A 19,433-nucleotide genomic window follows, 5' to 3' on the forward strand; every position below is an offset into this window, starting at 1 on the left:
TGCTCTCACACAGGACCCCAGACAACTTGCACACACTCAGGTGACTTGTTGGAAGGTTAACCTTTGGGTCCCACTCCTGTCACCACACTCTGGCTTCCGACCTCCTCTCCTCAGGGCCCCAGTTCCCAGCTGTGCCAAGCTCCACCACAATTCACTGCCCCACTCGCCCTCTGCTCCACATGGCAGAATTGCAATTGTTCAGTTCTTGCAGGATTCTAGAATGGCCACTTTCATTGTCTGCAATTTCTTCTTCACTGCTTCGAACTTGCGGTGCTTCTGAACCACGTGAAGTGGACAGGAATGATGTGATAAGACTTCTTCATTACATGACCCAGGCGATGAGTTGCTTTAAGAATGCTGTATCGATTTCCATACTTGAGAAGCTTGGCAATAATGGGACATGTATGTGGTCCCAGGTGGATTTTCAGTATCAGCTTCAGGTGGGCCTGCTCTGCAACAAAATACATAAATAAATTCTGGGGAGATACGTGCTAAAACAGTCTTTCATCAACTACTCAGAAGAGGGGCCCAGCAGAGCTTTTCCAGAATACGGAGTTGTCATATCAGGCCCACCACATGGCAACCTTGATTGTGCCTTTAAGTTCTTTGAGGTGCCCACAAGTTGATTTATAGATGCCTTGACCTCATTGACAGCATCTTCAAGCTCATCTTTAAGGATTCCTTCAACCATGTTGTGGAGTTCCCGACAAAGGAGTGCTACCTCAACTCTGACCTCTGTAATCATCCTACTCCAGAGATGTGCAAATTACTTTCAGGATCATTTCTCCTTTGGATCTCCGTTCTAGTCAGCTTAAGGTGCCACTACCCACTTTGCTGATGCAATCACCATAGCAACCTGTCTAGCCATTCCTGGCTTCTCAAGGCCCACTTTGTTTATCTTGGCATGATGATCCTAGATCAGAGTTCAATTACAAGAGGGAGTAGATCGCCTGTACTGTTGCACCGCACTTTTCCTCACTTGTACTTGCATGACTGCAACACAGCTCTTTGTGAGTGACTGTTCTAAATCACCTCTGCCTATCCTAATCTAGGTGTTTGTAAGATATCTACTACTAGATCAGAATGTTAGGCCCTTCTGCCAGACTCCACACCAACCCTCAATGAAAAACATCATGGTCCAAACCTAGCCTTTTCCGGATCCTACATAAGTCTCACACTCTCTCTAATTTGTTTGAATAGAAGGGGATTGAGTGCATCACCCAATCGATGGCTTTGGAGTGTTGGAGTGTAGCATTATACATTCTTCAGCATCCTAAACTGATGGTGGTGGTTTTTAGACAATGTAGACCACCACCAATGCCAGAAAAGAAGCAGCCTCAGGCTGTGTTGACACCCCACTCAGTTCTGCGTGAATGCAGAACATGTGGGTCCTCATGCCACCTAAATCCATTGTGCTCCAGGTGGTGATATATCCCTGTGCTCTCACACAGGACCCCAGACAACTTGCACACACTCAGGTGACTTGTTGGAAGGTTAACCTTTGGGTCCCACTCCTGTCACCACACTCTGGCTTCCGACCTCCTCTCCTCAGGGCCCCAGTTCCCAGCTGTGCCAAGCTCCACCACAATTCACTGCCCCACTCGCCCTCTGCTCCACATGGCAGAATTGCAATTGTTCAGTTCTTGCAGGATTCTAGAATGGCCTTAATGGCCCAGACGTTTCTAACAGGCATTGTCCTAGACGGCTGCCATTTGATAGTGTCCGCTATCCAATGCCTTCAACCTCAACTGTGACTATAGCCCTAATGAACCATGTCAGAACCATGATCTGTGTTCTGTTGCCCCAAATCATTAGAGTTGAAGGGTGGGGGTGGGAGGGTCAGCACTACGCACCAGAAGAAGGAGGTCCTTCGAGGGTCTTTTTTAGACTTTGGAGGGAACTGAAAATCCTCTATTTCCTGGAGAAAACTCAGAATTTGGAGTAAATTCTACTGGCTGAATTTCCGCCACCATAACGATACTACTGTGGAGGAACTTCCGCTGTTGGGTTCTACTCTGTATTTAACCTACCTCAAGAAATGAGAGGTTTTTCAGTTCCCTCCAAATAGAGACCACAGCAGCCTGCAAATGGAAGTCAAAGGTGCCAGCCTAGTTAGGGCAGAAATGAATGCCGCACTTCTAGACTATGCACTGAAATGCTCGATCTGGTGGTGGTATTCACACCAGCATTCTCAGGCACACCAATCTTTCTGCCAGGGCATGGGCACATGTGGATCCTGTGCTCACTGTGCCAAGTTGCATACTTAATGATGAGGCACTATACAACTGAAACTAGCCTGGGGTGGCATGTGCTCTCAGTCACAGGGGACATAGGATGGCAATTCAGTCTGGACTGTTGCTTTTAAAGCAAGACTGCGAGTGATTTCCATGTGTTTGCTCCCCTTTTGTAGTGGGCGGTAGTCGAAAAACACATGTTGGACTGGAATGCCCCCCAGAGTGATTTTAAGCGGCTGAGACTTTTACAAACGTTCCAGACGTCCACTTCTGTTATTTTATTGGGCTTGGGTATGGCTAATGAAATGTTGTTAATTACAATCATGACTCATAGTGATATGCATCAACAGATTTTAACATCGTTGTTAAAAGTATGTACCGAGGTTTATTCTTGAACAAGCAACTATAGTACAGTAGCCACAATAATCAAAATCAGCCATATCGTGACCTTTCCCACAGCAGCAAGGTTTAACACTTCTGTGGTCAGGCTTTCTGCATTGCCAGCTCTTTCCAAATGTCATTTCACTTGATTAACCAACTCCCAGAGCGCGCACGCTATGCTTGTGGGCGCTCTTTTGCACTGGGACGATTGAGCAGGGGGCAAGGATATGTTCAAGCGAATGGTCCTTCTAGTTTTAATTATGATATGTTAACAAACTCTCAAAAAGAGTCATTAAATATTTCAGGTAATGCCACTTGGCATATTAAAAAACATATCTGGGTGGAGAGACGTGCCTTTGATAACTTCTCTTTGAAAGACTACCTCTAAAAACAGCCATATGTTTTACCACATAAAGACGTTTTTTGGGTGGTCAGAGGAATTGATAATACTCCATACATTTAAGGGCTGTCCAGTAATCTATTGTAGGCTATCAGGTATGCATGCTTGATGCCGGTCGCACATCGTCGCCAGTTCACGACTGGTGGCCATATAAGGGACTCATTGTGCTGTTAGCCAGCAGCCATTAAGAATGCATCGGGCTTGGACCGCAGCAAAGATGCCAACAACGGTTCTTTCACGGCCATATTTTTTACACCTTCTCTCTCCAGCTAAAGCTTGTGTTAGCGAATCCATGTAAGTTATTTTCATTCTTGCAGTTTTATACAGCGCGAACTAGACCCGAAAGTATTGGGGCGTACATGAGCACCAGTTAAGTTACACAAGGAGATAGTCTTTTTTTTTTAAGGTAGGCACAGGGAGATTAAAGTGATTTGCCCACAATCACAGGATGTTGAGCCTACGCTGAGACTAAAAACTGGTCCCCCAGTTCCAAGGTCGGCAGCTCTAACCGTTACCCCATATCCTCTCCCCTACAGCAATCCTGTCTCTATCGTCCATCAAGTCTTTGGGGGTGAGGGCGGCGCTGGTCGGTCGCGCGCCTGGCCGAGCCTTCCATTGTCCCATTGGCGTCTTTCCTCATCAGCGGGCTGCCCGGGCTGGCCTGGACTCCGCGTCCTGTGAGTGTTTGGGTCTGCTGCGGTGAGGTTCGCCTCGTGCTGTCTCGCCTCGAGATAATATTGTTCTGCTGGAAAAGGAATTTTCGAGGATGGGTTCCGGCCATTGACAGGGTCCTCAAAGGACCATCATTGGGCGTGCGCCACTTGGCGTGCAGCATACTACATGGGTGACCAGAGGGTGGTGTTAATTACACGGAGTCTCCTCTATTCAGCTAATGGCCTCTCCCTAGCCCCCACACCTCACCCCAAAGGCTATTGTATTAAGACAGGAAACCAATTCAGCATAAACGAAGAAAGTGCTGCAAGCTTTAGAATAGAATGGAGTGGTCTCCCTGGAGCAATAACAAAATATTTGAAGAGTGACTTTTAAATGACTCTTCCTGGCAGGAAACTGAGAGAGCTATATGTTTATGCATGAAGTTGATACGAACTGTACAGAAATAGGTCGTTACACAACCAAGATTTTTAAATGCTGGCAAAAAGCTCAATCATTTGTTTTTTACATGGCATTGCCACCTTTAACAATCGAACTATACCAAACCTGTGCCATTTGAAAGTTGTCACACATACCACATGGAACATTGACTACGCATAAGTCTAATATTTAGACAAACATTTTGTGTTTGGGCACACTTGGAATGCATCCTTCTTCCAGCATCCAGGCACCACGAAAGCTGCGTTTTGTATAAAAACAAATAATAAACAAGCATTTACAATGCAACGGTCTCGGCATTGTGAAAGTTAGAGCTATTGGCATTGCTCATGACATTATTTTTGTTTATGTTTTTGTTTTTAAAACATTTAAAGAAACGGCATTGTTATTTACAATGTCAATAGCTTAATCACTCTCAAAAGTGAGACCTATTGCATTTGCACCCACACACACAAAGCCACCCACACACACAGAGCCACCCACACAGCCACTCACATAGAGCAACCCACACACAAATAGAGCCACCTACACACACACACGCAGTAGCCCACTGACCTATTTACATTATGTGCACATTGTGATCTGCATGGTACATGTTCTTTGCTGCAGGCACATTAACCCTATGTGCTACCTTTTCAGGAGTCAAAACTTCCACTAGACAAAACTCTGATCTCTCTCTAGGAAGAAAATTAAACACCAGAGTCATCATGACATTTTTATTGTTGCCGAAAATTGCTGGAGGCCAGGAAGGAGGCAGCAAGCGCTTTTAAAACCTTAATTTACTTGCAAACATAATGTCTCCACCCAAAGTCAGCGCCCGGTCTCACCGGTTGCACTGCCCTAGAGCTGGGCCTTCTCAAGGGTCCTGTGACCTAAGTGACAGAGTCACTGTTGTTCTTGGCTGTGCTGCTTCATAGGCCTGCTAGCAAGACTGGAGGTGAACTTCAGTAAGAGAAGAACTGCTAGACAGAAAGAAAGGGAGGAATGAAAGAGTGGGGGGGGGGGGGCAGCTAAAGCGGCAGAGCAGAAGCGGACACTGTATTTTTCTTCTCTAAGTAAGAAGGAAAAGACAGAGTCCTGTTACTTCTCTGCCGCCCGTGAACCATGTGAAATACAAGCAGGAACAACATTGTTACCTTAACGCTTTTACACTCACTATTCAGAAATCAGTGAGTGCTTTTGCCTGAAAGGGGCCTTGAATGGTCCCATTTCAATGTCCATTGCTGATATCCTTACAAAACGTTAGCAGTTGGAAGCAGAGCCGCAGTAGACATTTTGTTTTCCAATCCACACCTTGCAGTACCTCCAGGATTGGTGCACTAGTTGCAAGCCCCGGGAAAACAAAGACACATTGCAGTTGAAAAATGGTACAACTCAGGAAGGGCTGATGTCTGTTTTTGTGCAGTGATAACAAATGGAGAGGACACACTACAGACAGCACTAAATGACTGTTTCATTGGAACAAAACGCAACAACAATAAAGTGATTTAATCCTCCGTTAAACTGAAAGGTCAGTGCTGTGAGGAAAACAAACAACTAAGCCGGAGAGAGGCAAGCATAGCGTGCAGAGAGCTCCGTCGCCGAGCCCCATATCGCTGTTGCTGAGCTGCGGCTCTCTTACACATTTGCATAATGCTAGTCCTGCTGTCAATCAGCAGCCTGCATATCCACCAGCTGGTTAGGTTACAGCCAGGCTCGGGCTTTCAGAGCAAATCTAAGCTTCTCCAGCATTTCCAGTCTAAGCCTGCTTCTACAGAAATTGCTTAAGGTTTATTCCGCTCAAAATACAAACAAAACTGAAGGTTTCTTTGCTAGAATACTTCCTCGCAGCAGCTTTGGCTATATGTCTATATAAAACGTGTACTTAAAGCTGAGCAACTGAACCGCTGCCGAATGAAACCTGCAAAGCTTTGCAGTGAGCGTGTTCTAACAAAAGCCGGTGTTTTCATCACTGCCTTTAGGATACGCGCGGTTTCCACAGCACACACACACACATAATGCTTCAGACCAGTATGGACTGGCCGCTCTTCCGGGCTGAATGGGCTTTACTGTCATTCTAGAAGCTCGAAGCAGAACAAAAGATACCCACATACCAGAGAACAGAGCACGAATTAATAAGCTGGAACGACTTGAAATTAGAAAGGCGTCTGCATTTATGACTGGTTGGCAACCGTGCTGCATAAGGAAGGGTGTGGTGTAAACTCGATATTGCTATGCTATTTTTATCTATGTATGCATTGTGTTATATAGCGCGCAGAGTAATGGATGGGGGTTCAGAGCTCTGTACCGGGTAGCAATAGAAGAATTTGACAATGGGAGCAGGCAGGGCATCAAAGAATAATAGGGCACCAGAGAAAAGACACACAAGGCGGATGGAAAAACCGCATTAAAAAAAATCAGTTTAGTCGTAAACAGAAGAGCAGGAAGGTTACTGGCGCATTGACAATAAGGGCAAAAAGAAGCAAATGCAGAAACAAGCACACGTTGATCGTAACATATTGTGGAGGTGTGGAGGGCAAGATAACTGACAATTAAACCTAAAGGTTTCAGCTGAACCCCTGCCAACCCGCAAAAACCCTGTAGCACAGAAGGCATCGCGTCAGAGCAGAAGCGGACACTGCATTTTCTTCTCTAAGAAGGAAAAGACAGAGTCCTGTTACTTCTCTGCCGCCCGTGAACCATGTGAAATGCAAGCAGGAACAACATTGTTACCTTAACGCTTTTACTCACCGGACTTGAAACGCCGATCCAGGAAACGCCGAGATCAGCCTTGCAGCAAGGAAGAGGCGACCCCACGTCCCGCTCCGTTCCGACCGTGCACAAAATGGATGAACCTTCCGACGGTAAAACAACCAAAAAAAACACGCCCACCACGTGTAAAAGGGGTGGAAAGGGGCGGGGCTTTAAAAAACGCAAAAGAAGTGAAAAAACACGCCCCCGAATCCGAAAAAGACGGGGCTTGTTTGGAGAGACAAAGCTCTTCTCCAATGGCTGACCAGCATTTAAGAGGCCAGCCAATGGAGAAGAGGGGAGGGTTCAAGCCCCTCTTCTGAAAAACATAAAATCTCGGAGCGAGACTGCGCAAGCGCAGCCTTCGCAGCCGAGACCTAAAAAGCACATAGGTCCTCATTTCAAGCTAAGGACAAAATTCCGTGCTTTAATCAAAATAAGAGTATACACAGGGATCGGAATTACGAGTTTTGTGATAATTATCACCCTCCCAGTTTTCCCCTGATCAGCCCTGTTTATGACTTGAATGGTGGTTTCCGATTCCTGTCCAAACTCCACTTTGTAGGAGTCTAAATTGTCAGTTGTGTGGTATTTACTACATTGCACACTGTAATTGCTGGAAGCATTAAACACCCTACCTTTGTTCAACCAGTTAAATCCGACACTAACTGAAAACTGATTTGGGATTGGGACCGTTTCAGGCCCTACAATGTGAGCTTAACTTGACAAAAAAGACAAATTGATTTTTCCACAATAACTATTCAAACCCTTAAGGTAATCTCTGTCAGCAATACAGTCTCTGGGTCTGGCCCAATTACAAGTTCCGATCTAAATTCTGATTCCTACATGCCTGTATGCACAGGAATTGAAATTACAAGTTGTGTGATAATTATCATACCACTACAGTTTTCCCCTGAAGGATTCTAGTTGATGAAACCTGCCAAAAATGTATTAAGGAGAAAGGCCTGAATACAAGGCTAAACATGCAGAACTAATTGTTTTCAACAACAATTCTGCATGCTATGCACTAGTTGCAAGTAGAAAATTCAGAATATGAGGTATATAATGTGTGGCAGATTTCTTAACTCTTCACACAGCTCTGAAGAGATACCAAAGCTGTTCTCCTGCATTGCATAACAAGCATTTGCAATGCAATAGGTCTCGTATTTGCGAGAGTTGGAGCTATTGGCATTGTAAATGATAATGCCTTTTATTCATTTGCTTTGAAAACCTGCAAGCAGTGCATAAACACGCACTTTGTACGTATAGTCCTTGCTTACGAGAAGCAAGGCTGGCAGTAAAAGAGACTGCCAGCCTTGCTTCTCATAAGCAAGGACTATAAGTACAAAGTGCTTGTTTAAACACAGCTTGCTGGTTTTCAAACGCATAAATAAAAGGCATTGTCATTTACCATACCAATACCTCAAACTCTCGCAAATGTGAGACCTATTGCATTGCAAATGCTTGGTCTCGCCACTTAAAGCACTGGCTGAAGGGATCACCTAGCAGTAGACACAAGCATGACTGCACTTAACCCCTGCTGACCCAAACTCGATGTACTTGGTCTTACATGGGAAGCTGACTCTTTGCACAGTGTCTCGCACAGTAGAAGTTCAGCGGTGGGTGGGACCTGATCTCTTTTGTGTATTCCATATCACAGTAAGATAGGAAAACAAGCATTTACAATGCAATGGTCTCGGCATTGTTAAAGTTAGAGCTATTGGCATTGCTCACGACATTATTTTTGTTTATGTTTTTGTTTTTAAAACATTTAACCCCTTCAGTGCCCATGACGAGCTGGACTCGTCATGGGCCGCGGTGGCGCTGTGCCCATGACGAGTCCAGCTCGTCATAGACCCCGCCCGCTAATGCAACGGCCGGCACTGGGCGGGGAAAGGGGCGGGCACTGAAGGGGTTAAAGAAACGGCATTGTTATTTACAATGTCAATAGCTTAATCACTCTCAAATGCGAGACCTATTGCATTTGCACACACACACAGAGCCACACACACAAAGCCACCCACACACACAGATCCACCCACACAGAGCCACTCACATAGAGCAACCCACACAAAAATAGAGCCACCCACAGAGCCACCTACACACACACCAAGGTAGTTATATGGAGACACAGAGCACAGTTAATCATTGCCTAAATACCAACTTCGATTAATGCTTTGGTCCATGAAAGGTCAATTTTGCATATCATATTTACGTTGGGTATGGTGAGGTATTAGTTGGGTTTCACTTTGGATTTTTAAACCTACATGCAGATAAAAACGCACACGCACTCTCGCCTCTGTTTAAAAAGGTCTTAAAAAATGGTTATTTTACAAAATATTGAGTTTTAAGTAAACCTCAAAATCCGCACTCCTCTCCCTTCACACTGTTCCTTAAGCCCCCCTCCTGCGCTGCTTCTCATACAATATTTTAGCCAGCATGCTTTTTGGGAAATCTGAAGCTCAACCCTTCCGCAAAATCTTACTGACCAAGCAACGCCCCTGTTTCTGATGCACTGAAATTAAACTGTATTTAGCACACAAAATCACCTGGCCTTCAAGGGGTACCCTCAACTGGGGGAACATCATCAACTGGGGGAATTCAGCGGTAGCTGCTTTAGCTGCTGCCGCCTGGACTTCAGTGCTGGTAAATGTGACCATGGGAGCCTCACACTAAGGTGAAAGGACAGCTGGTTCACCCTTCATCAAGCTTTACAATACGAGGGGATTTACAGTTCTTCACTCCCCATCTTCTAAGTATACGTGGAGTTAAGAACTGTAAATCTTGTTGACCCTCACGATATACCGACAGTAGACAATCTAGATACAATATTTCAATTGGATTATATTGCCCACCTCAATATCGTGACATGGAACCCCAAATCAAAGCATTGTTGCTCCCTGTGAGCAACAGCTGTGCACTCTGCAGGACACCTGTTCACCTATAAAGGACGTAAACTCACGCCAAGTCTCAACTTTGGCCCTCAGTGTACGGACTCTTCAGCCCTTCTAGAGGAAGCACCAAGAAGCAAATCGAGGTCGCAGCATGCGCTGTGTGAAAAGTGATTTCACCGGTTGTAACAGCCGTGCACTCTGCAGGACACCTGTTCACTTATAAAGGACGTAAACTGACGCCAAGTCTCAACTTTGGCCCTCAGTGTACGGACTCTTCAGCCCTTCTAGAGGAAGCGCCAAGAGGCGAATCGAGCTCGCAGCATGCGCTGTGTGAAAAGTGATTTAACCGGTTGTAGCAGCACCTTCTCTTGCAGTACAGTGCCATGACGGCAGTTATAGGAGAGATGTCAATGTACAAAAGAAGATTTTTTTTTTTTTTTAAACATTCACCTCTGTTAACCTGAGATATAACCCGACGAACATTATTTCACCTTTCCCTGAACCATAGCTTGGTGGGAAGAAAAACCATTAGCCAGGGAGTCAACTTACAGCTCCAGAGGTGACCCGAAAGGAAGGCCTCTCGGGACACTCCTAGCTCCACGCTCTGAGTTCCTTTAGCACTAGACACAAAGATTTGTTTGCACCGCTCGGAGCGTGCTTCTCACCCATGTGCTGGGCTGGGGCAGTGGGCTTGTTCACGCTGCTGTGTGGGCCAGGGAGGAGGTGTGTACGACGATATCTAGCGCCGAGGTCGGCATGTCTGTTAGTGTGGCAGTCCTCGGAAGGCAGTCTTGTTTAGTTTGGTTGTGAACACTTGGAGTGAGACCAGGAGGAGACCAGAGCAGCAGCCGGACACAGGAGCACCGAGGGAGCCGAGAGCAGGGGGAGGGGACGAGCACCAGCCGGGCCGTGTGGACGGGGATGACGCCATGAACACCACCATCTTTCTCCGAGGTCAAGCAGAAATGCCTCGGAGAAACGCAGCATCATTTTCGGATTCGGGGCGTGTTTTTCTTTCTCCCCTCTTCCCATTGGCTGGAATGTTTACATTCCAGAGGAGAGAAAGAAACTAAAAACACCCCCCCCGAATCCGAAAAAGACGGGGCTTAAATGGACAGACGCCCCTCTCCTCCAATGGCTGGCCTCCGTTTAGGAAGCCAGCCAATGGAGAAGAGGAGCGGGTTCAAGCCCCACTACTGAAAAACGTTAAATCTCGCAAGCTAGACTGCGCAAGCGCAGCCTTCGCTAGCCGAGACCTAAAAATAACACCATATAAGGAGTGACCTTCTGTTGCTTTGTAGATTGCAGGTTTCTTTGCTGCATTTTCTTGATGAAGATACCTGGACTAAAGGTTTGTGGAATGTCTCCATACAGTGGAACCAAGAATTAGGATGAGTTTAGGGAAAAGGGCTACTCTAGTGCAGCCTTGTGAACTCCCTATGTCTACAAATTACCTACTGGCTCTGGTATTCGACGCAGATCGTATTCGACGGGCCCTGTTTTAATAGAAACAAATGTAGCTATTGACCTTTCGCAGAGGGCAGTGCCAAGTAAGGCTTGACCTGGCAGTCTTCGATTCCCTGATTTGGTAAGACACTCCCTCCAGTCGACTGGATGTGGGGAAACTGCGTCTAAGGTTGGGAGGGAACGTTCCAGAAGGCCCCCGGTGTAATCTCCCATACATGTGACATGGCATGCAATCAGAATCTGAAACTTATCTGGGAAATGACCTTGTTCGCTGGAGGGGGCCGAGTGCTTAATATTCTGATATGCAAATAACTGATAACCATAATCTGAAATCCTGAACGACTGAGCGTTTGCAGACGTAATATGACTTCACGGGTCTCATGCCGTCCTTTGTGCGCGCTCAGTTTACACGCTCACCTGTTCGCCCCCGCTTGTGGCTCACCCATAACAAAACATTCTGTTCTTCCGCCATTTTGTCTTCGTAGCCTTGTTATCTTGTCCCACTACGGTACTTGTGTGTGCTTCTTCACGTGAGTTGGCCCTGGTGTGTGCTTTATCTTTGCAGAACATCATGCACCAGCGGGACGTGCAGGCTGGCGGAGTCTATAACAAGCTCTACGCATGCACATCTGCTGTCCACCCTCCCTGTCTCCATCAGGATGTGCACGCGTGGACAGCAGATGTGCATGCATAGGGCTTGCTATAGACTCCGCCAGCCTGCACGTCCCGCTGGCGAATTAAACAAGCTGTCTCCGTGGAGCCGACGGGGGGGAGGGAAAGTGACAGCGAACGATGCGCGCGCTGTGTAACGCCAGCCTCCTGGGACAGGAGATGTGCACGCGTACGGAGTGCTCATCTCCTGTCCGTACACGTGCACATCTCCTGTCCGGGGGCGCACATGGTTTGTCTCCCTTGTCGAAGGAAAGCGACAACAATAGAGTCTCGCCAAGGCGAAGCGGCGCATGCGCTGCATTCCCTAGGCGAGACCTAAAAAGGGTGAGAACAGAATAGTGCCATATCTAATAAGATAGGGTGCTGTTTTCCTCTCTCCCTGCATTTGCGCACTTTAGTCTGCCATGCGGCAACGCACATACCCTTGCAACATAGTGCAAGGATGCGTGTTTTCTAGCAAGCATACGTTTTGTACGGGAGGGAGACATTTCAGTACAAAAACTATGCTTCAATACTTTAGTCACTTTGTATGTGTGCTGGACAGTGTAGAATACATGCGAAGTAGGAAAAATGTAGAGTTTTAAAACTTGCTCCATTGTTACGCCTGTCTCGAGGAGATGTACGTTTTTGGCACCAATACTTGTCTTCCAATGTTAGAAGATAGGGATTTGATTCCAAACCCATGGGTGGTTGCAAGGGAACGTCCATGTACCACCCATGGTGCTTCACCTTAACGCAAAATAGTGCATCCCCAGGGTATTAGGTTTCAAAAAGTGCAATAATTGGTGCATCCCCATGAGGCCATTCCTAGTAAGGGCCCTAATGTAATGCCCAGAAAGCAGAATTGGTCATTTTGTAACAATGGCAAATAGTCACTTACGCAGCAGTGAAGCTGGAAGATTGTGGTTTTCCAAATATAAACAAGTGTTCATGCTTAGCACATACTCAAAACAGAGACATATAGTTATTTGCAGAGGATTGCATAATGTAATCAGGTTGGGAAGCCTGGGTTCAAACTCAATCAAGTCTTTCAGTTACAAATGCTGCAACTTATCCACTGACCACAACCTCAACCCAAAGAATCAATAATGTTGAAGCATAGTTATTGACATTCAATGCACCAATTGAGAACCAATTTCAAGTTTACCTAGCAACATCAACAAAACTCTGTCTAATTTATCATTAAATGGCAAGTTCAAAAACTATGAACTTACTGGCTCTTATTACAAATTAGGTGGAAAAAGGTGACATATTTGCCAGACATGGTAAATACCATTACCCTAAGACCAGGTATTTACCATTCGTGGAAAATACCTCCTATTGCAATTTTTCAACTCCAAATTGAGGCAGAGCATCCACTATTGGCATTTAATACAGTCTTTTTTGTGACTGTAATTTTATTTATATGGCACTTGCTACCCCTGATCAGGCATTGAAGTGCTTTTTCGCAAGAAGCACACTACTCCAGAACCCAAAGTGGATTAGTTGTGGGTTATTATAGGAAACTCTAAGTTGTTAATTTGAGTGGTGGACATGGGAGCCTATTAGTTGGATTGAATAAGATACAGGAGGTGTAGAGGAAGGAAGAGTCTAGAAAGTGTTATTTGGGAGATGATCTTAGTAAAATGAGGTTTGGCATGAGTCAAAGGAGGGATAGAGTAGGAAAGATTCTAGAAAGGGTTATTAGGGACTCATGATAGAACAATGAGGTATCAGATACGTCATAGAGTGGCGAAAGATGGTATATTAAAGAGATGTAGAATGAGACATAGAGGCCCTGATTACGATGTCGGTCGCTGTGGATTGGGAACCGACCGACCTTAGGTCGGCGGTTCTGACCGCATTATTTGGATGCAACCACATATGGGGCGTTCGCAAACTTCCATTTTTCAATGGGAGTTTGAGCGGAGGGCGGAAACCACCCACAGTACAAGCTCCCATTGAAAAGTGGAAGTTTTCAAACATCCCTGCACTGTGTAGCAGGCACCTCACGGTGGCTGCCGCATGGTGCAGGGATCTTTAGGAGGTACCATAGGTGCCCCAGGGGCCACATGCGGAGGGCCAATGTCACTTTCCGGCAGTCTTTCCATGTCAGAAAGGCCCATATGGAAGACTGTCAGAAACCGACATCATAATCCTGACAGCAGACACACCATACTTAACCCTTTCACTGCTAGCCCCCTCCCCCTCCCCCTCCTTGTGCTAAGCCTTTTTTTGGCTATTTCAAAGTCTCTTGATAAAAATGGCAACTCACTTGTGTGGGCAGGCCTAGTGCCCGCGGCAGAAAACGTCCCAAAACGCAACATGGACACATCACTTTTTTCCAGTGAAAACGGACCCTTTTTTTGCAATGTTCCTAGCTGTGGATTTTGAACCCTAACTCAGCCGGCACCTTGGAAACCTAGCAAACCTATATATTTTTTAAAACTACTCACCCAGCGGAATCCAGGATGGGGTGACTTGTGTGGCTCTCACCAGGTTCTGTTCCCAGAATCCCTTGCAAGCCTCAAACTTTGTCAAAAAAATCAAAATTTCCTCACTTTTCTGTGATGGAAAGTTCTGGAATCTGCGTGGGTCCACAAACTTCCACCCACCCTGCATTCCCCAAAGTCTCCCAATAAAAATGGTACCTCAGTTGTGTGGGTAAGCCTAATGCCCCCAGCAGGAAATGCCCCATAACACAACGTGGACACATCACATTTTTCCAGTGAAAACTGACCCTTTTTATAAATGTGCCTAGCTATGGATTTTGAACCCCAGCTCAGCCGGCACCTGGGGAAACCTAGCAAACCTATACATTTTTTTTTAAGCTAGACACCCAGGGATTTCTGAAAACTAGACACTCGAAGGAGTCCAAGGATGTGTGGCTTTCGTGGATCCACCAACGTTTTCCTACCCAGAATCCCCTGCAAACCTCAGATTAACTGAAAGAAATCACATTTTCCTCACATTTCTGGCTGGGATCACATGCCGGCACAAATGTTCTACCATTCAGCACTCTCCTCAGTCTCCAGAGTAAAATGATACCTAACCTGTGTGGGTCGGCCAAGGGCCTGCAACTGGAAAGGGACAAAAACATAGGGATTAAGGAGATAACACAGCAAACGCTATATTTATTTAAAAATACGTTTTTACGTGCTTTTGCAATGGACACCCACACAAGTGAGGTATCTTTTTTATCGGGAGCCCAAGGGGAACGCTGTGTGGGAGGAGATTTGTGCCGGCACAGTGATCCCATACAGAAATGTGAGGAAAATTAGGTTTTTTTCAGCTAAATTTGAGTTTTGCAAGGGATTCTGGGTAGGAAAGCGCTGGGGGATCCACGCAAGCCAGACATCCCTGGACTCCCGAGTGTCTAGTTTTCAGAAATGTCTGGGTTTGGTAGGTTTCCCTAGATGGCCACAGAGCCCAGGAACAAAATCTCAGGTGCTCGCCCTGCAAAACCAGGTAGTTTTGTAATTGGTAATTCTGAAGTCTCCATAATACATTTTGGGCTCTTCCCTACCGCGGGTACTAGGCCCACCCACACAAATGAGATACCATTTTTATCGGGAGACCTGGTGGAACGCTGGGTGGTAGGATATTTGTGTCAGCCTGTTGATCCCGCAACTTTACCACACAGAAAATTGAGGAAAATGTGATTTTTTAGCTAAATTTGAGATTTGCAGAGGATTCTGGTTAGGGAGATGTTGGGAGATTCACAAAAGCCACACCTCCCTAGACTTCCCCTGGTGTCTAGTTTTCAGAAATGTCTGGGTTTGTGTTGGAGGGAGGACCACCGGGGAGTCGGGGAGACTATTCCGGGGCACCTTCCTGCCGCAAAGTTATAGCCGAGCACCGCTGAGAAGCCCCCTTCGGGGAGGTCCTTCTCCTATGATCGTACCAGGCCCAGTAACACCACCACACAGGACTCAATATCAGTTGCTTGACTTGGTTCTTTATCAGAAGTAATACGTTCAATATTTACAGAGGGATCGAGGGATCCAGTAAGAGTCTCAATGTCTGTTAGAGGGATTGGGTAGCGGGACAGTCTTAGTACCAACCAGGTACAGGAGGGCTCTGCGCCAGACCTTGGGTGCTGGTCTCAGAGCGGCTCGGACGTGGGGAGCCGCGACGGCGTCTGCAGGGCTCGGGTGGTAGTTCCGCTTGGGTCGAGCCGCGACACCGTCAGCAGGGCTACGGTGGTAGGTCCGCTTCGGTCGAGCCGCGACTAGGTCAGCTGGGCTCTGGTAGTAAGGTTCAACAAGGTCAGGCCGCGACAGCGTCAGCAGGGCCCCAAAGGTTCGTGAAGGTCTTTAAGCACGGTGGAGCCGCGACGTCGTCAGCAGGGCTCAGAGTGTGGGTTCAGGATGAGTCTTCTTCCGTAGGGTCATCCGCGATCCGATCAGCAGGGCTCTTGACTCCGGGATACAACTGTTGTCCTGTTGTCGGGTCGCCCCAGATATAGGACTGGAGCCCTTTGATGTCCGGACCCTTGCGCCCGGAGGGGGCGGAGAGGCCGGGTAGGGAGCGGCCAGACGCCCAGCAGGAGAGGCGCCAGGCCCCAGAGAGCTGTGGGGTGATCGCACCTAGGTGTGGAAGGACGGTTGGGGGTCCCATCGATACTGCCCTCCGCCGGGAGTGGGAAGGGTTCACGTGGTATCCCCCGGGCCAGGGGTTGGCGTCTCGATGTCGGGCCTCGCTGGGACAGAGGCCGGGTGATTCGGGGTCATGCAGGTGGTCACGTGGAGTGACGCATAATCCAAAATGGAGGAGCCCCGAGGTGCATGGGACCTCGTGCGGCTTAGCGAGGGGGAACAGGACCACGCCACGAGGCCGGCTCCCACATGCGTCCCCCCCAGCTGAAGGCAGGGAGAGTCACCCATCTCCTTGGGGGTTCTCCTCGCCGAGGCGGAAGAATCGGGACAGGCCGTCAGCATTGGCGTGGTCGTTGCCGGGCCGGTGTTCCACAGTGAAGTCCATCCCTTGCAGCGAGATGGACCATCGCAACAGCTTGGGGTTCTCGCCCCGCATTTGCAGGAGCCACCGCAAGGGCCGGTGGTCGGTTTGGACCCTGAAGTGTGTGCCGAAAAGGTAGGGCCGGAGCTTCTTGAGAGCCCATACCACGGCGAAGGCCTCCCGCTCGATGGTGCTCCACCTCTGTTCTCGCGGCAGCAGTCGGCGGCTGATAAAGGCCACAGGTCGGTCGAGGCCCTTGGCGTCCATCTGGGAGAGGACCGCCCGACCCCGTACTCCGAGGCATCGGTCTGGACTACAAATTCCTTGCTGTAGTCAGGGGCCTGTAGCACAGGGGCAGCACACATGGCCGCCTTGAGGGCCTCAAAAGCGGTCTGACAGCGGGGCGTCCAGTGCACCGCCTTGGGCTGTTTCTTGGAAGTGAGCTCCGTGAGGGGGCCCACAATGCTGCCATAATCCTTGATGAATCGTCGGTAGTAGCCTGTGAGGCCTAGGAAGGCCCGGACAGCGGTCTGGGTTGCGGGGGGCTCCCACGCCTGGACGGCATCGACCTTTAACTGGAGGGGCGCCACCTGGCCACTCCCCACCAGGTGGCCCAGATAGGTCACAGATCCTTGACCGATCTGGCATTTACTGGCCTTAATGGTGAGCCCGGCTCTTTGGAGAGCGGCCAGGACTTCCCCGAGGTGTCCTAGGTGCGCGGCCCAGTGGTCGCTGAAGACTGCAATGTCGTCGAGGTAGGCCGCGCTGAAGGCTTCTAGTCCGGCCAGGACCTTGTTCACTAGCCTCTGAAAGGTCGCGGGGGCGTTCTTCATTCCAAAGGGCATTACCCGAAAGTGGTAGTGCCCATCGGGGGTGGAAAAGGCGGATCGTTCCTGGGCGCCGGGAGTGAGCTTGATCTGCCAGTACCCAGCGGTGAGATCAAAAGTGCTCAGGTAGCGGGCTGCCCCTAAGCGATCGATCAGCTCGTCTGCTCGTGGCAAGGGGTGGGCATCGGTCTTGGTGACTGCGTTCAGGCCCCGGTAGTCGACACAAAATCTGAGTTCCGGGGCAGTGCCGGGGGCGGCGGCCTTCGGCACCAAGACTACCGGGCTGGCCCACGGGCTGTCGGAAGGCTCGATGACTCCGAGGGCGAGCATCTTGGCGACCTCGGTCTGTATGCAGGCTCGGACTCGGTCAGGTACTCTGTAAGCGCGGTGTCGCACAGGGGGGCTGTCCCCAGTGTCCACGTCGTGGACGCACCAGGGGGTCACCCCAGGCATGAGAGAGAAGAGGGCAGCGAAGGGTTGCAGCAGCTTCTGGCAGTCATGGCGCTGTTCTGGTGTCAGGGTGGCGGAGAGGCGGACGCCCTCCAAGGAGCCGTCTTGGCCCGAGGACCCCAGGAGGTCTGGTAGGGGCTCGGAGTCACTCTCGCCCCCATCGTCGGTAGCCAGCAGCAGGCTTAGTTCAGTTCGGGCAAAGTGGGGCTTGAGCCGGTTGGGGTGCAGGACCCGGAGGGGGTTCCTCGGGGACTCCATGTCGACCAGGTATCCCCAGAGCTCCCCCTGGGCCCAGGGGGAGCTCTCTAGGTCATTCCCCAGGAGGCAGTCTACGGGGGCGTCGTCACGGACAGTTACTTTTAGGGTGCCGGACACTCCTCCCCACTCGAAGGGGATCCTGGCCATCCGGCACATGCTCTCGGTGTTGTCCGCGGTCCGGACAGGGCATAGGACATGCGGCAGGATTTGTTCGGGGGTCACCAGGTGGCAGCGGACAGCGGTCACACTGGCCCCAGTGTCCCGGAGGGCCTCTGCCCGTCGCCCATTGATGGTGACCCACTGTTGGTACTTCTGGGTGTTGCTTGGGATGGCAGCTCGGGGCACCATTTCTCGGGAGCCCAGGCATACAAGCGACATGGCAGCTGGTTCCCACTCGGGGGACCCGTCGTCGTGGTTTTCCTCCTCGTCTTCTCCCTCCACCAGGGCTGCGGCGGCTATTTGCCGGGGAGGGGGCCCAGCGGTCCCGTTCCGTCTGTTCACGGGGCAGGCCGGGTCGCTCGCATAGTGGCCGGTCTGCTGGCAGCCGAAGCAGGTCACTGTCGGTCGTGGTCCAGGCCGTGCGATAGGGGTCCCCCTTCGGCCCATGGTCGGGGGCGTGTGGTTGGTGGCTTGGCCTCGTGGCGGGCTTCTGGGTGGCCCGGACGGGAATTCTCGACTGCGGTGGGACCCCCCTCCTCCGCCTCGCTGGCGGGGAGTGTAGGAGAGTATGGTCTGCTTTCTAGGTTCACCCCCACTTTTTGCTTTTGCTTTACTGGTTTTCGACTTAGATGTGGCTGTGGGCCTGCTAATCAGACCCACAGCCCTGCTGTTCCCTCTCTAAATTAATACTATGTACTTTAGGTGCATAACCCATTTTGATAGGATCACCTTATTGGCCCCTGTACAGTGTACCCTAGGTACCCAGGGCATAGGTGTACCCTAGGCCTACCAGGGGCTGCAGCATGCATTATGCCACCCCTGGCCTGGCCTTCCATTTTGACACAACTGGCTGATCACTCAGCTGAGGCAAGGTCGTGTAATCACCCCTTGCTTAGGTGTAGTATTCCTATAC

Source organism: Triturus cristatus, chromosome 4_1 (assembly GCF_964204655.1).
Source record: "Triturus cristatus chromosome 4_1, aTriCri1.1, whole genome shotgun sequence".
NCBI lineage: Eukaryota > Metazoa > Chordata > Amphibia > Caudata > Salamandridae > Triturus > Triturus cristatus.